This window comes from Athene cunicularia (assembly GCF_003259725.1).
Source record: "Athene cunicularia isolate RWA chromosome Z unlocalized genomic scaffold, athCun1 chrZ_part2, whole genome shotgun sequence".
Taxonomy (NCBI): domain Eukaryota; kingdom Metazoa; phylum Chordata; class Aves; order Strigiformes; family Strigidae; genus Athene; species Athene cunicularia.
The window spans coordinates 7,916,025-7,933,735 of NW_020799143.1; the positions used below are offsets into that span (position 1 = coordinate 7,916,025).

The 17,711-nt window shown below is 36.7% G+C and overlaps 1 protein-coding gene across 1 annotated transcript in view; it reads left to right on the plus strand.

Annotated features, from left to right (window-relative positions):
- The first annotated feature begins 7,067 nt into the window (after window positions 1–7,067).
- The window catches only part of CDC42SE2 (CDC42 small effector 2), a 69,934-nt gene continuing 59,290 nt past the window's right edge, over window positions 7,068–17,711 (plus strand). Inside the window, exon 1 of the mRNA XM_026866420.1 lies at window positions 7,068–7,142. The gene's annotated coding sequence lies outside the window, so the exon portion shown is untranslated. The remainder of the gene's footprint in view (window positions 7,143–17,711) is intronic.

Sequence of the window (17,711 nt, forward strand, 5' to 3'; positions counted from 1 at the left end):
GGAAACTGCATCAAGAATTATCTCACTTGTGGGAAACTTACAACAGGTAGTAGACCTCTTATAGTCCAAACAAGCATGCGTTTTAGTGAAATAGTTTATCAGTTACTTCCTTTAAAGAAAATATGTTGTTCTGAAGGTAACACTTCCAGATAGCTACTCAAATGTTGACAGAGATAATGGAGGATTCTAGATTATGCTTTTTATACCAAATGTATGCTGTCTCTTTTCTCAAACACTTAAACTTTGTTCGCTTTCTTTTAGGGGCAGAAAGCATAATGTTTCTACAGGTTGAGGTCATATTAAGATATTTTTGTCAGTGTTCTTTTGTGAAGACAGCTTTATCAAACTATTTGTGGATTACTGTCTCTTTAAATATAACTTAATTTGTGTTTCCATCTATTTGAAGATGCTGAGGGCTTTTCAAATACTGTACTGTTCCAAAATCCTAGGCAGCAAATTTTGCAAATCACCATGGAAATATGTGTGTGTATATGTGGGAGGAAGGCTAAAGTCAGAATCTGCTTTAACAGAATCTGTTAATACTACATATGATCAGTGCCGCTAGCACTGCTTGTTCTTTGATGTAGATATGTTCTTTGCTTAATTAAAAACAAAGTAATATGACGCGGTTAATACTGCTTATGGTTTGTTTTTTAATCAGGGTTTTTTTTTGTGTGTGTGTGATTCTGAAACTAATGCACTGAAATAATCAGATATAGGGGTAATCATTGAGTCTTCTTTCTGTTCAGGAAATGGCATATAAGAATCTTGAAATCTAGCAAAAAAACTTCAGAACTTCTTTGTTGCCTAAGAACTTATGGATAGGCTTAAAAGCCAGCGTTTTACAACTAGAGCAACATATCAAGGACACTTACTACTGATAGCTCCTGTTCTGGTGATTTCTGTCATGTCATTGTGAATATTTAAGGTTCTTGGGTTTGGGTTAAATCTGTCTGGATGCTTTTGTACATGCAGCTGTTGCCTTTGACTACACTTCAGAACTAAATCTGTGTCTGTGCTAGTTTAAATAATTAGGGGACAAAAAAGATTTTTAGGAGGAACTGTGTTCTGTTCTAGAGGGCTGAAACAGGTTCTTAATTATCCTTATTCAGTCAGTGCTGACAACAGATAAACTTATAAATTCCTATGAATTTCTAGGAAGACTGGCCATTGCTTTATGCAAGGGACAGAAGTTAAACCTGACATTTTTTGACTCTTTATTACTGCAGTCTAAATAGACTGAAAAAAATGGGAGACTTGGATGAAGGATGCTTTATTTTCCTCATTACTATATTGATTGTCTGAAATTTTAATAAATTGCAGTAATTTACTAGTTTAAAAATACTGTCCCACTGCTATTGAGAATGAAACACAACGATACAGGTTCAAAATACAGAGCAAGTTGTAGTGACTTTTGTGTTAGATGGCCTGAGAGAATGGGCTTCTTCACTCTTCCATTGCATAGATAAACCCTATAGTAAAATCAAGAGGGATGTGGAGTTGAAATGCTCTCTCTGATTCAGAGCTCAGATGAGTTGGGAGGCTGAAGAGCTGCCTTGTGCCACCAACAGAGCAGAGTGATTGGCCTGGTGTGACACAAACACTCAGACTGCCCTGAACTTACACATTCAGCTGTAGGTTTGAGCCATCCGTCTGTACATTTACATCACTTAGTGTGTTTTATTTTTACAGTGCTATTTGCTTGTTATGTGCAGTTTGTCATAGTAATAATGCTTATTGCAATGGTATTTTTTTCTTCAAAATGCCATGCTTCCTTTCAAGAGGATTAAGTGTAGAAAGTGGTGACTTTGAAAGCCTTTGCCTTAGGAAAACAAGTTGTGTTTTTTCAAGGCTGTTTTTTTGAAGGCTGAACTCCATTGTGTAGGCAGTGGAGCTGTTTGTATAGGTAGTGACTTTCTAGGTCCCTTCTTTGCTTGTTGAAGGAGGAGATGTTTAATGTCCACTAATAGGATCTCTAGTTTTTTAAAAGACCAAACTTTAGGGTCGATATGACTTTAAACAATGACCTATTGTAGTTTTGAGTGTATTTTTTTTGTTCTGTTGATTACCTCGACCTGTCTACTTCTGTTATGTACAGGATTTGTAGTAGCACACAGGTTGATTGTCACCTCTGTGATTTAAAGCAGACAGCTAATTGATTATTCATACTAGATTTTGTAGCATAAATTTAAGTAAATTACATCCTTTATCTGATAAATCAGTTAAGTTTTTCGTGTCAGGTTCTCAAAGTCTGTGTTGGCAGGTATGAAAACAGTACTTGCTTTTGAAAGGCATCCTATTAAAGGCACTTTCCTCCCATAAAAACCCCTGATGATATTAGCCTCTTTCAGCCTTTTCCTTAAGAAAAAGGAAAGCCTTTACATACAGTGAAAGAGATCACTGTTAAATTTAGGTTGTGTGGTAGTAATATAATCTGAGAAAGAAGTATTAGTACACAGATACTTTCTCCTTCTCATCTTGAAAGGTTTAGCCTCTCCAGCACTGTAATACATACTGAGTTTCTCCATCCTAAAAATCCAGTGTGTCTAGTTAGAGTGAAATATATGATTTCATGGCTTACATAGCTGAATTTCTGTACTTCCAGCCTCTCACCCAGGTATCTTTGAGTTTTCTCCTTAGTGTGTTCATAGTGTCATCCATTAGTCATTGATGTAGATACACCTGTGTCAGTGGTGAGCTGAAGAATTTCCTTAGAACAGAGAACAGGAAAGCTTGATGCCAGCACAGATAAACATGATCTGGAGGTCAACCTTATATGTGTCTGACTCCTAGTAGTTTCCAAGAGGGTTATTTGCTTTTTTTTGTTGGTCTGCAGAAATCTCCCCCTAAAGGTAAATATGAACATTATAAAATATTGAAATGTCTTAATGTTGCTATCTTCTAAGGACTTTGATTTTGAGACTTATATCCTTCTGATAGGAATGGGAGAAACTAAAATGAGCTTTCATGATTCTCTGTGTCTCAACTTATGTTTATGTTACATACCTTATCGCTCTTTTGATTCCAAATACACACAGCTCTGAACTCATTGATATTTATTAACTCCACGTTCATATAGCTCTATTAAATAATTGGTGTACCTGTTGTAATTTTCTGTATGTATGTAACTTTGCTGTTAACTGGAATGGAAGGATGATTGTAAATCTGTGTGTATATACTATATATGTATATAGAGATGAGAAAATTACTTATCAGTTGCAAAACTAATCTTTTGGTATTTTTTCTGTTTCTGCTTTTAATAGCTTGCAAAACAATGAAAAAGGTGTTCTAATGAAGATAACAAAATCCATAAAGTTTAGATTATAATTTTCTTATGGATAAATTGGTGAAACTGAAGTTCAGTGTTCAATGTGATTTTTTTAATTATTATTATTTTTTTAATGCAAAGGCCTGAATATTTGCAGGCTGTTTAACTCCTCATCTATGGTAAACTCATGGCCTCTTTAGCTTAGAAAATACTTTTCCCTAAGATTTAAAAATGCATTTGTGTCTTACACTTAACATATATAGTGTTTTCAAGTTCTTTGTCAAATTTCAGTCTGTTCTGTGTAATCAGAAAACAACTTGGAAAATGCTACAGGGCGTCATTAATGATTTTTTTTCTCTGTATTTGATACACTTAGTAATAACAGCATTAATTTTCTCAAATCAGTTAATGATTATGACACTTTTGTAGCTGCCCTGTCAACAGACTTCTTTGGCATTTAAGTTCTTTAAAAGAATATGCATCTCTTCAGTAGAAGTACTGTACTAATTGATATGTTTCACCTTTCTAAGGTAATCTGTATATTATTTATATTGATTCACGGTTTGTCATCTTTGTTTTCATACACGTTTTATACTGAACTTCTCAAAAATGATAACATGATTTTTAACCTGTGATGGAATAAGTAAATTAAGAAGTCATCTGAGCACATAATGTCCAGATAATGATGAAATTGAATGCTAATGTTGCAACATCTTCTAGCTGGTTAAATCAGTAATTATTTAGAAATACAGGAAGTATACTGAATTGTTAGCTCTGAAAACAGAGTTTCAGAAGAGCACAATGCTTCAAATTCTCATGAAAATGTTAACACTTAGACAATTGCTATTTATAACTGACATTCTGATGAATGAGTGATGTGGGCAAGTCTGCAATATGCTGTCGAGACTTCATAGAAAGTGGTTACAGATGGATTAGTAGTGTGCCTTGGCAGTACCTGCAAACAACTGTTCTTTCCACGCTGCTGGCTGGTGTTCTATGCCAGTACATTTAATAGCCTTTCAAGCCAGAAGTCTACCATTTGTAGAAATGTTTGTGTGAATTAAATTGTCCATTAGAATGTGGGTTTAATCTACAGGCTTTATTCATCTGACAGCTGTGACACAATGACTTACAATTACTGGTCCAGATCTCATTTGTGACTGACTTTTTAAAATGTTACTGTACAAGTTCATTGTTCTGTCCTGCTGCTCTTACATCATCATGACCCTAGATTTCTAATGCTACAGATTAGGAAAGTGTTATTAATTTACATTCTAGTTAGTCTATTTTTCTTTGAGGAGAGGGGTGGAGGAAGACATTTGCCTTAAAAGTCGTAAATATAGATACTGTTCTATCTACTGTTACCTCATTTGTATAAATATTGCTACATATTGAAATGGCTTTATAGAGAACTGCAGTCTACACGTTTCTAGGATGTTATGTGTGCTATTAATGGTACTCTGTGCTAACATTTCACGGTGCATAATTGTCTCAGTTTCAGTAAAATTTACTAATACCAATCTTTCTCCATTTTGATTTCAGTTGCATTGAATTTGAGTGAGGAGGTCCATGTTTAACTACAGTTAAATTAATTTGTTCTCCTATATGTACATCAGATATTGTCCACAGAGTCTTTAACCTAGAAGGTAGCCAACTTTCAGTGAAAATTCAGTTACAAAATTGACATCTACTCTGAAAATGCATATTTGCCTTGATGGCTTTAAGGATTTTATATGCCTTCTTACTGAATTTGTTGGGCAACCAGTGCAGTGCCATGTGTTATTAGCTGGTTGCTCAGCTGTTTTGTTTGAGGAACAGGTTATTGTGATACAGTTATTTTACCAGGGGAAAGAAAAATTGTCAGAATTCTACCTACAGGGATTCTGAAGATAGTTTATGTGGAGCCTGAGCATTATGATATTGGAGTGTTTTCCCTGTGTGTCTCTGCAATTATGTTGATAGCCTCCTGCTTTGCTCTGACTACATGTCCCATCTTGGGACCTGTAGTTCTCTAGCCCTTCATCAAACAGCACTACACCTTTTATATAGTCTGTCAAGTTTATTGTTCTGTCAATTAAAGTTTACTTTTGTCTCCTCTTCATTATTCTGAGGTAACTAAAGACTATTGTCTGACTCCTTAGCCAAAGGAAGGAGACTCAAATCTTATTCGCTGCTCTCCTTGTGTCACTTTCAGGGCTATGCAGTCATCAAACGTTATTTTCACAAAGGGAGTTATAGCTGCTTCCTAGTACTGTTCCTCTTAGTAATCCATTGTTGTGAAGTCTTTCTTTTTTGACCACCCAGATTTCTATCCTAACAAAAAAGGTGATCAAAGCTGTCTCTTGACATCTTACCTTGATTTACCATTTTTCTTCATTTATAGCCTATTTTACTTGCTCTCATCTGCCTCAGCTCTTTGTTTCTAGTCAATAAATTTTCTGACAGTCTTTTCTGGAAAACTACAGGGTAGAGATAAAAAATAATTTTAGTTTTTAAATCTGGTTTATGTCATCAGTCTGAGGAAGAAAACAGAAGACTCAGTTCCTTAGTTTGTGAGCAAGGAAGGGCTGAAATGTGACAATTTCTCAGTGAAAGCTGGCAAGAAAATGTCTTGCTATGTATTGTGAAAGATAAAACACCAGGGAGCTCAAGTGTAGAAGAGAGTTGGTTTTCGTTTTAAAATAAAATCTACAAAATATTGCCCTACCAAAGAGAAGAGATGCATACAATTTAATTTACTATTACTTTTACCTTATTTCACATGAGCGTTTGAAGTGTGAACTGGATTATTTGGACTTTGCAGATTTTCTCACAGCTTCTGTCTCTTCTGAAGCCCATTTTGATATATGAATGCTATCGTGACAGTTTGTCATTACAGGTGAATGCTCTCTGAATACAGGGATGTTCTGGTTTGTTGGGGTTTTCTTTCTGAATACAGGTTTAACACCAGTAACTAATCCACTGCTACTTCAACAGCAGATTCTAAAGCAGTGATTCTTGTTGCTCAGAGCCAGCTCTTAATGAATTAATTTCCTTTCTGTTACTGCCTGCAGTGCTTGTATTCCATTCTTCCTTTTACTGAGAACTGCTGAACTTGGTAGCAGATGTCATGGACAATAATTCAGTAACAGATTTGTTTGCTAACCTCACACAGGTCATGAGACTTCATTTTTAATTGGGCACTTAGTACAAACCAGTTATTTCCTGAACTACCTGGTATTGCCAGTGATCTGAAGGCTGATCAATAAGAAGGATTATCTAACTGACCTTGCACACAAAAATGCTGGCATATACATCTGGTTTAGGGCGTCCCCACCAGCTCCTGATAACATTAAGGTTTGACCTTAGCAAAGGGAGCAGCTAAAATTAAGTAGTTACTGCTTTTGAACCCATGCTCCTTACTTGCTTCCTTGAACTATGACACACACACATATATATACACGCATAAACTATATATATATTTTAAACAGTGTGTAAACATATTAGGATAAGAATACAGAGCACTTGAGAGTGCACAAGTTAGAGAAGGTTTCTTCCAACACAGCCGTGAACAAGATAGCCTCTAATCCTCTAATTCACTCACAAATAGTAGCTCAAGTGTTCTGACATCTGTGGTGCTCTGCAAAGGGAAAGAGTTGGAGAAAACTCCTGACTCTTGATAGCCGTTTTCTTTTACTCTTGGTAGCTGTTCTCTTCCTGATAACATGAAGTTACATTATATTTGTTATAACTAATTTGTATTAGGAGCTGTAATAGATAGTTACTTACGCCATTTTTTCCCTCTTTCTGTGCTCTTTATAGAGTTGAGGATCTCTTCAGTGAATAACTTGCAGCTTAAAGGAAGGACGAGAGTAACTGAAGCTGAAAAATTCAGGTAGGCAATACTGTCAGTTTACTTTTCACTTTAAATGTTGAGGTAGACATAGATGACAGATCTATGAATATTCCTTGTGGTACAAAAACCATCAAAGCATGATAAGGATTTTAACCTGAAGTAGACTGGATCTGGTTTCACGGCTCTTCTCATGAATTCTAGGCATTATTTCAAGTGCCTCCCTGGCCATGACCCCCTGATGAGAAGCCCAGCAGAATTATGATATGCAAATGTCCTTTGTGCTCATAATAAAACCAGATTGGTCAATATTCATATCTAACTCTTACTAACTTTGACAGGAGGTCCAGGTACTTTGCAACCCTCAAGTAATTTAACAAATTATTTTTGATAGCATTAAATTGTCTTGTTGCCCCAACAGACTAGACTCTGATATTCATGGTATGTGCAACCACATATACTTTATCTAGATTGATTTCCTTCCCTAATTTTCTTAACGAAGTATATTCTTGATTAATTTGCTAATTACTTTATGTCAATTTAACATTCCTATTCCTTTGTTCAAAGTAAGGCTTCTAATTAGATCTCAAATACCTGTTTCTTCAATAAGATGACAAACTTCCTTTCGTGTTCTTTGTGTCATACCTTTCATGGCTCTAATAATTTATCTTGCAATTTAATATCATTTGGTACTGCTTATGCTGGTTTACTCAGTTTTGGAGGACACATACATCTTGACTTTACTACTTTCTAATTCCCATTAAGTACATGTGTTTTGGTGTGTTAAATAATGTAGATGAATGGCCAGTGTTTTTAATCATCTGAATTAGCCTCCAGCTTAATTCTTGGATAGCTCTATTCCTATTCAACTTTACTAAGTGATGTGATTGCAGTGCACTGATGTAAGGTTAATTTATGTGAATTACATGAGTACTGACAGAACAGTGAAACCTTTGAAACTACTGCTCATTTCTGTGAGCTCAGTTCTGTACAGCAACTTTTAATTTTGGAAGTTTGTAAATTCTACTTGAATGTTTTCCTTTACTGTTTCATATTTTACTGTCTTAAAAATCCAAATGAACTGTGGAGCGAGAGTCTGTTAGGGAACAGGAAGTGTGTGTAAAAATCTCTTACCCGTCTTCCTTAGAAGGAGGTGTAACTTGCAGAACACAATTGCACTGTTCTCCATATTGAGAGCAAAGCCTGCAAAGCACTGTTTCATTTCTCAGGTACTACATGTAAAATATCTATTTTACCTTATTCTTTCTGCTTCTGAACACTATTCTTGAAGTATGTAAGTCAAGTAGCAATCAAATTTGATGCTTTACCCTAAAAATACTCAAAGTATGCTGAATTTCATTTTAAAATTGGTAAATGGCTAACATTAAATTTTCTGTTTCCTTCATTCTCTCTACCTTCCCCCATGTTCCTTTGAGAACTCTGAAGTGTTTTCACTATGACTGAAGATACCAGACATGTTTGGGCTTATCCTTCATGCTGTACACTTCCTTTCTATGAACACACCTGTTTTTTTCATCTCTGATTTCACTATTACTTGTAAAAATCTTTCTGCCAGAGAGTGTGGTGAAGGAAGAGTCTGCACATGAATCTACCCTGGAGAAGTGTGTGACAAGGAGGCAGTTTTATTACTAACATGTGAAACTGAAAGTGTGAGTGGCACCTCAAAGAAGTGGGAGCAGGAGCTGCAGCCTCCCCACATGGCCCTGTGGCCTGATTCTTGCTGTTGTGCCTGAGGAGCATCCCCAGACATTTATACACTCACCCTCTGGAAAAAAAACACTTCATTGCAGAATGAGAATGGAGTGTGCGGATGGGAAATTTCTGTCCTCGAGGGTCTGTCAGGAGAGGGGGGAGAGAAGAAGGAAATGGTAATTCTAAATAGGTAATTACCAATCAGGTAATCTAAAAAATAAATTAAAAAACTACCAACCCCCTGAAAACCTCACAACCCAAACAATCCACCCTGCGGAGATAGGTGGAGAGGGAGAAGAAAAGGCAGGCACTTGGGTAGGAGATGTAGGAGTAATAAGGTCAGGTAAAAGGTGGTGATGTCAGTTTGAAGAAGATTGAGAGGAAAAGCGGAGGAATATTTACTACTGGAAGAGAATAAGGGCTGTACTGCAAGTAGCAGGAGGAGGGCACGGACAGTGATGACAGCTAATGCAGGAAGATAGGACTTCTGCAGCACTGGTGTCAGTCAGTGATGATACTCCTGGAGCAGGGGGAGGAAGGGAGCAAAGAGAGCTCCACAGTGCAAAAATATGTGTGTTTCATTCTTGTGCCAGAAACAAGTGGAAGTGCACTGGGTGTTCCCAGCCTGCTGTCTGCCTTTTTTCTACATGCTCCAGGGTTGTCTGCAGGAATCTTCAATCACAGGTCAAGAAGTATAGCCTTCCTGACTTGCCTTGCTGGCTGCTATGAAATTGATGAATGTAAAATGTCCAGACATCTTATAGTATGTACTATTCTAGACTAAAAATAAAACAAAAAACCACCCATGCTTGAAGTCCTAATATTTTTCTTCATTTCTCTTGTTTTGAGGTTCAAACTAACTGTTAGTAGGACAGTGATACAGGACAGTGCACCAGGGCCACTCCCTGCTGCCTCTTTACCTAGAACCCTGCAACTTTTCTGTCCCCTGCCCCCCTGCAATTGTTTGGTTGAACTTCTGTCTTCATTCACATAACCACATTTCTTGTCGCATGACTTTGACCACATGGTGGGTGGATGTACTTCCAGTCATGTGAAGGAGAAGGCATTAAGGCTTGTGGCTCTTCATCATGGTTAGTATATTCCTCATCTGGTCTCACTATATCCTGAAACATATACTTTCTAACTGCTCAGAGCAAACGCAGAACAATTTGGAAGAAAAAAAAAAAAAATGTTCCTTAGCTTCTTCATTCTACTTGTCAATTCATTAGAAGTCTAGAATACTGGGGCGAGGGAGAAGATGGAAAAAATAGTCTCCCTTCTGGAGGTAGGGTCAAAATGGTAGTGAATTTTACATAAATGCTTTTAAAGCAATAAATGACTTTTTACAAGTAACATTTACTTGTAAGCAGTAAATGTTACTTGTTGTAAGGAACCCTTACTTCACTCATGTTTAGCACTTAAAAGCTTCTGCAAGACTTCCACAGTACACCTCTGCAGCCAGAAGTCTTAGCCTAAAAACATTAACAGACTATTCATGTGTTGTGTTCCTGTCTGGATACCACCACAGAAAAGCCTGCATGTCTTCAAAATCTGAAATGTCTTTCTTTTGTAGTAGATGGTTTTCAAATTTCGTTGATGGGCTGTCTTTTCTGAGAGAGATTTTCATGGATTTGTTTCCTGTGTAAGCCAGTGTTCAGACTTCACCACGCTTTTCATCATTTCCATATGACTAGTTCTCAGTTTAATAATTGATTCACGAAGTTGCAGCAATGGCAAAAAGGGAAGTTTTAATTCACTTAACTGAAATTTATATATGCTATAAATTTTAAGGGCAAAGAAAAAAATTCACTTAAGCTGTTGGATTTTTGTTTAATGAAGGACTTCTGTTTTTCAGTTTAGCTTAACTTTGACCTGCAACTCCCAAGTTCTGATCATTGCATTAATCACGTAGGATAACTGAATTAATACAGGTGCAAAACTGTGCTCTTTTCTTACTGCATTTCAGATGCCTGTTTGTACAAATACTCACATTTCATTACTGCTGTCTCTTGTACCGTGTTCGTATCTGACTGTCCTCCACTTCCTTCATTCTAAACAGGTCAGGATCACTGGGGTGAGGGTGGATTGTGTGACTGATTCAGCTTCTTACATGTGTCTTCCCACATAGGTTTTAAAAGACTATTGGTTTTTATCCTGAAATATTTTGTTTTGCATTTTGAAGTAGAACAGAGCTGATCTCATTGAACAATATTAATGCAGAAGACCACAGTGCAACTTTTGCTGTTACTTTTTACAGTAAAGTGGAACATGAGGTACAAAGTCACTGAATCTTAGTGCCAATGGAAACCATAAAACAAAAGAAATCTAGGAATCAAAGACCGTGAATAAGAAAACTGCTGTCACAGAAATCGACTTTCATTACACCTGCCTGTATGAAGAGAATAATAAACACTAAGTAGGATGGGAAGTGTGTTGGATGTATTGGTGGTTGCTTAAATTAGACACTTAAACTCGTTTATCCTCCTTTGTGGGTAAGCCATCCTGCAGCGTAATGGGTGAGGGAAGGAAACGATGAGGCCCACAAAGAAATGATGCTAGGAAGTACACCTGCATGATGTTCAGTTACAGTAGTTTGAAATGCTTGAATATATACCCTGAGAGATTTTTAATTTCTGACACTTTATATTTAGACTTCTAACTAGCTACAGAATGTACTTTATAATAATATTTTAAGTATCTCTAACAGATTGGGAACTTTTGTAAGATTTTTTTTTTTTTTTTTTTCTTTCTGGAAGTACAGTAATGTACCGTAATCTTTTCCTTAAATTGGCTAAGCTTGTGTACAGTGTGCATCCTGAAAAACCTGTATGTGCTTCCTGCCCTCTTACACACACTGTAATTTGCAATCATATTTTTGTTTTTATATGTGATTTTATGCAAGAAAAAAATCTGTCATTTTGTAATTAAAGCAGAAAGCCTAAGAACCCTAAGAGTGTAATTCTGGCTTTTACCACCATGAATAATCATGTATCCACAGAAAATGCCCCAAGCCGACATAGTGTGTAATGATCAGTACAAAGTGCTGTCTGCATGAGAACACCAAGGACAAATGTACTGGGACTACTTGAATGTTGGTGTCTTATTTTCCAGGAGACCCCAGACTGGGTGTTAATAGTCCTTGTCACCAATTGTTGTGCTTACTGTCTGTCTTCTGTACATCAGATTTGTAGTTACCCTCCAATGTGCAACACCTAGCCATTCAGAAAAGCTTCCAGACTGTGTGCATGTGTTATATAGTCAAATTAGATCACTATAGGAATTAAGGAACCCTAATCTACAGCATGAAATTACTTGAGATATTTAAAATCTAGTAAGCTCAGAGGCGGAGGAGCTCATACGAAGTCTAAGAATCTGATCTTTCCAGCAGACTGGATGCAAAAGTAAACAAAAATGGAGGAGATCTGTTTCCTTTACCATATCTAAATCATGTTCTTGAATTCCATCTGGAACTTCTAACCATGGCACCTGTTCATTTTCTTCAAAAGAAGGAACAGGATAATACTCTCTCCTACATTAACTATCTTGTATCAAGAAGCAAAGAAGTAAGAACAAACTTTTGCTAATGGCCCAATTTAAGTTTCAGGTTCACCTTTGCCACACAAAAATACCCTTCTACTCTGATCGCTTCTTTTGGACCAACCGTTGCTACAGCAGACCAAAGGACACAGAATGAATTATTTTCTAGCTTTGTTTTTCAACATTATGTACAGTTTAGTAGGTACTCAATAGAAAAAGCACTTTAAGCTATGTCCCTTGAAAGCAGGATGTTTTCTACTAAGCATTATTCAGGACTTTGGCACATAGATTCAAAATACTGTCTTGAAAATCTTACTAACAGTCAGCTTTGGATATGCAGATTTCACAGATGCCTTGCTTCCTTTCTATAGCTTCACAGTCACCCAGTCAGCAAGTTTACTTATGTTCAGAATTGTTGTGGTTTGACTGAGCTGTTTGGATGCTACTCTGTGTCCAGGAGACACTGATCTAGCTTCTTGGAGTATACTTCATTCAAATCATATTAGGCTTACCACAAGACACCATTCTGTGATGTCATTTTCTTTTTGAAATATAATGACCAAAGTAATTTCCTGCTGCTCCTGCCTCCTTAGGCATGAGCTAGTAGCTGCAGTATTTTTCAGGAATCTGATTTCTTCTTTTGACTGAGGCAGCTCAGAAGTGCATCTTGTCTTTCTTTGTATTGAAATGTTTATCAATCTTTAATCCATCTAGTCTTTCTTGATTCCCTGTTATTAATCCTACCAGGAATGTTATCTGTTACTAAGTAAACCTGGAGGAAGTGTAAGCAGACCAATATTTCCATTATTCATGTTGTGTAGTAGATCCACGCCTCTCCCTGTCTGGATTATGTATGACATACCATTCTTTTGAGGCTGATTTATTAGACTTCATTCTAAGTATTTGTCAACAGTTACTCTGCCAGTCAATTTGGGTCAACCAGCTTTAACCGTGTGGAGGCTGAACTGAGTTTGTACGTCCGGAGTACATTGACTCATTTGTGCAGGAGTTTGAAGCCATAATTTCATTAAATCCCACTGACAGGTAGAAGAGAAATACTGCTTTAGAATTGAATCAGGCAGGAAAATAGTGGTGGGGGAGTTGCAGTGATTTTACTGGGGGGTTTGTTTGCTTTTTAGTTAATATGAGTGAATTAAAAAGTGAGGATGCCAGCATAGCCCCCTTTTAAAGAGTATTCTTTTCAAGTTAATGACAGTATTGTGGGGGAAGATGCTTTTACTGCGGTGAGTTAGAAATGTGAAATCTCTCTTAAAGATGAATGTGTAGGTGGTAGTTTTTTGCTATACATGTATATGAAAAAATGTTAATTTCCTTATGCAGAAGAGGGAGTGGGGGCCTGCTTGATTTGTAAAACAGCAAGCCAAATCTGTAGCACTTGCTTCTCAAAAATCTGTTAGGCTGTGAGTGGAAACTGCTGGCTACTTGACTCTTCTGAAAATCTTGCTACCTTACTTTCCAGTTGTGTTTTGAGATGCTTCTAAAATAAGGCTCCTAACTTGAGATGCCACAAGAACCTGGGTTGCTGCTGTATTGAATGTCTTCTGCCTTTTAGTGGATGGTGACTTAACAAGTAAATGAAAAGCCACTGTGACATGAATCTTTGTAGTCTCAGCTGATTTTAAAGCGCAGATCCCCAGACTAGTTTCTACAAAGATGTTATTACTTGTAAGGAAAACAAACTCATGGAAGATCGCTGAAATTTCTCATTGTTAACAGAGTTGCCATAGAAGAAAATTATGATTTACTGTCAAAATCTCATTATTTACCTTCAGATAAGCCAGTGTAGAAAATTATTTTGTCAACAAGAGTTCTCCCATAAATAGAATGGTTCTGTTGTTTCTGTACCCTGTTTCTTCTGCTCTCCATCTACCTCCTCATTATCTCCTGTACTAATCTCCCCCTCAGTTATTTAATATTGTATATAAAGTTCAGGCCTGTTTCATGAGTATAGTTTCTTTTGGCTCTGCTCTCCCTTGCTTCTCCCCTCCCTTGCTTCTCCTCTCCCTCTCTCCTTCCCCCACTGTAACTCTCTAACCTTTCCTGTTAACTTTATGTCTCTTCCCCTTCCTTTCAGCTACTTGTATCTCAGAATAACTACAGTAGCCGTTATTGCTGTGATGATACTGTTAGATGGATCTAGGATTTGAAGGCTACTGGATAACGTTACATTATGGAGTCCTTCGTGGGGTTGCACAGGAGAAAGTGAAGTACTTATGTTTTAAAAGCTTTGGGAAAAGTTGCTAGCTCTGAAAAAAAATGACTAGTGCCATTTAAGGATGAGGAGCTTGGCATAAGTCACTAATATAGCAGTGGAGGCTCTTGCATGGTCTTTGTTAACCTAATATATTGCATTGCTGTGGCTAGTAATCCCTTGCAAACAGTCATCAGATTCACAGATGTAAACCCTTGTTGCAGAAAAGTCTGACTTTGTTATAGTTTGTTTTGGGACATATAACAAAAGCATGTGCTTGTTCCAGTCTCTAGAGGCTGATGTACTTTCATTTCCATCTAAGTTTTACAAAGTCACGTAGTGTTTACTTACTGGAAACTTCTACAGTTGAGTAGCACTGCAACTATTACTAATTTGGTAGTTCAAGCTGACCTCAAGTGTGGAAGTGGTTTTTTGTTTTTTTCACTACTTTTTTCAGATAGCTGAGAATACTCTAGAAGGAAGATGCATTCTCATATATCCAGAAATAATAGTTTGCTTTGCAGAAACTGATTATGTTTTGCAGACGTGTTCAGTAACACAGTTATTAATAACAAGCAGTTACAAAAAGAAGAAATGCCTATCACTTCACAAATTAAGAGCAGTAACTTGTCAGAAAAGCTTATGAAAGGCTTTTCACTATTTCACTGTCCTGCTATTAGTATTTGTACATTTTAGAAAGCACTTAATTTTTGAGATATTGCATTTTCAGTATTGTAGTAAAATAAGATATTAATCGAGAAGTGGAAAAAAGTATTTTAGACTGGTTTTGGAATTTACACAAAAATCCCAAACACTTTGTCTCTTTCTCCATCAAAGTACCATTACAGAATTAATGACAGAAAGTTGATGACCGGTATGCACTGACTGTTATTACTGGTGTTACTAGTGTTGTCTAGATTTTGCAACTGTCTGGGATGTCAGTATATTGTAAAGCAAGTTAAATCAGCATTTGTTTTGAAGTCTTGTCTCAAGTTGAGGGTGATAGCTTTGTGCGCATCACACTAAAGCAACTGTAATGCCTGAGATGTCTGTCTATATAAAAATGTAATATAAACAGATACTAGTTAATGTCAGATGTTGAGAAATGGATGTACTAGTGATGTAAAAAGCAGATTAGTCTTTTGACGAGTATCAGCATTATTCACTAAACTGCATATTCAAAAATTGAAGTTATTTCATCACCACTGTGTGTTATTCTACCACTCCTCTGACTCTTACCCCTCTTTATTCTTCTAGTTATTTCTGGCTTGTGTGTTGCCTAATGTGGAATACATGTGTTGTTTTATTGTTGCTTTTTTTTTTTTCCTTAGGATCTAGCAAATATGTGTCTTTAACACAAAATTAACTACTTCTTACCAGCTGTTCTACCATCTCAATTGGAGAGCTACACAACAGGAGATGGAGAGAGAGGTATGAGATCAGGATTGGTAAAAGAGCAGGTGGAAACAAGTATTAAAATACATAGAATTACAAGTAATCTTAGTACATATAGCTTTTTTTGATCTTGTTACATACCTACTTTAAATATTTATGAGAGATTGACATACAAGAATGCCCACAATTGTAGGTTAAGGCATCACAAATTCTGGATTAGAAGAACAGTTAACTTTCTGTTGCACTAGATGTATTTGAGTCATGGTCCTCAAATAATTCCACTTATATTATTCAGGATCTCTTTATTTAAACTCCTGACTGCTGTGCCGCCCCCCAGGTTATTAAATGCTTTACACAGAACTGGAACAGTTAACTGTAAATGTGTTGCTTTTTTTCAAAATGCAAACTTTTAAAGAAATTCTCCTGCAGAAATTAAGCTTATTCATCTCTGCCTTCCTTCATGCCCATTCAGAAATAATTACATGGGGCTCAAAGACCTCAGCAGACGTACCAAGAGGAAACACATGAAGGAATATCTAACCTGTTTCTCAAAAGGTTACTAGGAAATAGAGTAGACTGTCAGCATATGGCCTTTGTCATCATAGAGTCAAAATATCATACTTCTGTCTGTGGTACTTCCAGTGTTAGATATCAGGTCATTACTTGTGTTACTAGTCCCATGTCAGCTCATAGGACAGGTTGCAGCCTTTTAATTTCAGACTGTATCTGGAAGTCATCATCCACTGACTCTTTGGAGGTATGGTAAATGCATAACCTTGCCATGATGCTCTGGCAGTCTTATGGGCAACAAATGCTGCAATTCCTATCTCCTTCTATGGAGACCTGGGTTCCTGAGAGCTGGCACAAATCCCAAATGTATTCTCAAATGTTGCTAAAGAGACAGCGCTTCAGGTACAGGACCACTGATCTGATAACATTAAGTGAAAAATTAGTCTGATAGTTAGTTAATGCCTAGAAAAACTGTGATTTCCTTTCCATCTCTTGTTGTGTAATAGCCTGGTGCTATGTGACAGTACTTTTGCACCCCATGTACTCTCTGCATATGCTGGTTAATGTAAACTTAATTATCACTTCAGGTTTCTTTCCATGAAACCTTTTCAGTTTCTGTTGTAAACCACTTACTTGCACATAGCCTCAAAAAAGTTTTATGACTTGTTATGTATTAATACTTAGGGTTCTCATGGAGAGTTAATTTCTGTGTCTTCTTTATTCATTTTCTGCTGTTTAACAATGAATTTTTTTCCCTGAGGAAGAGGAGTCCCAAGTGAAAACCAGTTATTTTTGCCTGTTTTGTTTCTTCTAACACTGGAAATGCTAAACAACTTTATAGGAAATTACTGACAATATACTGGTATTTATAAGCAAGATAGTACCAAAACCAGTCCAAGAAACAATTAGCTTTTAATTATTTTGAATTTATTTAGCTAACTTTTCCAAATGGAAACACTGCCCATGTCCTTCTCCCCTTGACAAGTGGCACAACTGTGTGAACATGTTCATAGAATGAATCCACTATTAATGCCAATACAGATTTGAATTAAGCTGTGGGAAGGTGATTCAAGTGTGAATGAATAGCACTGTAAACCACAGCATGGTGTGCTGATATTGTGTCCTTTTTTGTGTCGTCCATATGTATGTCCCAGAAAAGGCCTGGACTTTTGAACACAACTCTTTCCGAAAGATTAGAAATATTAGTTCTTACTGATTTTAAAAACAAATCTCATCTCGCTAGT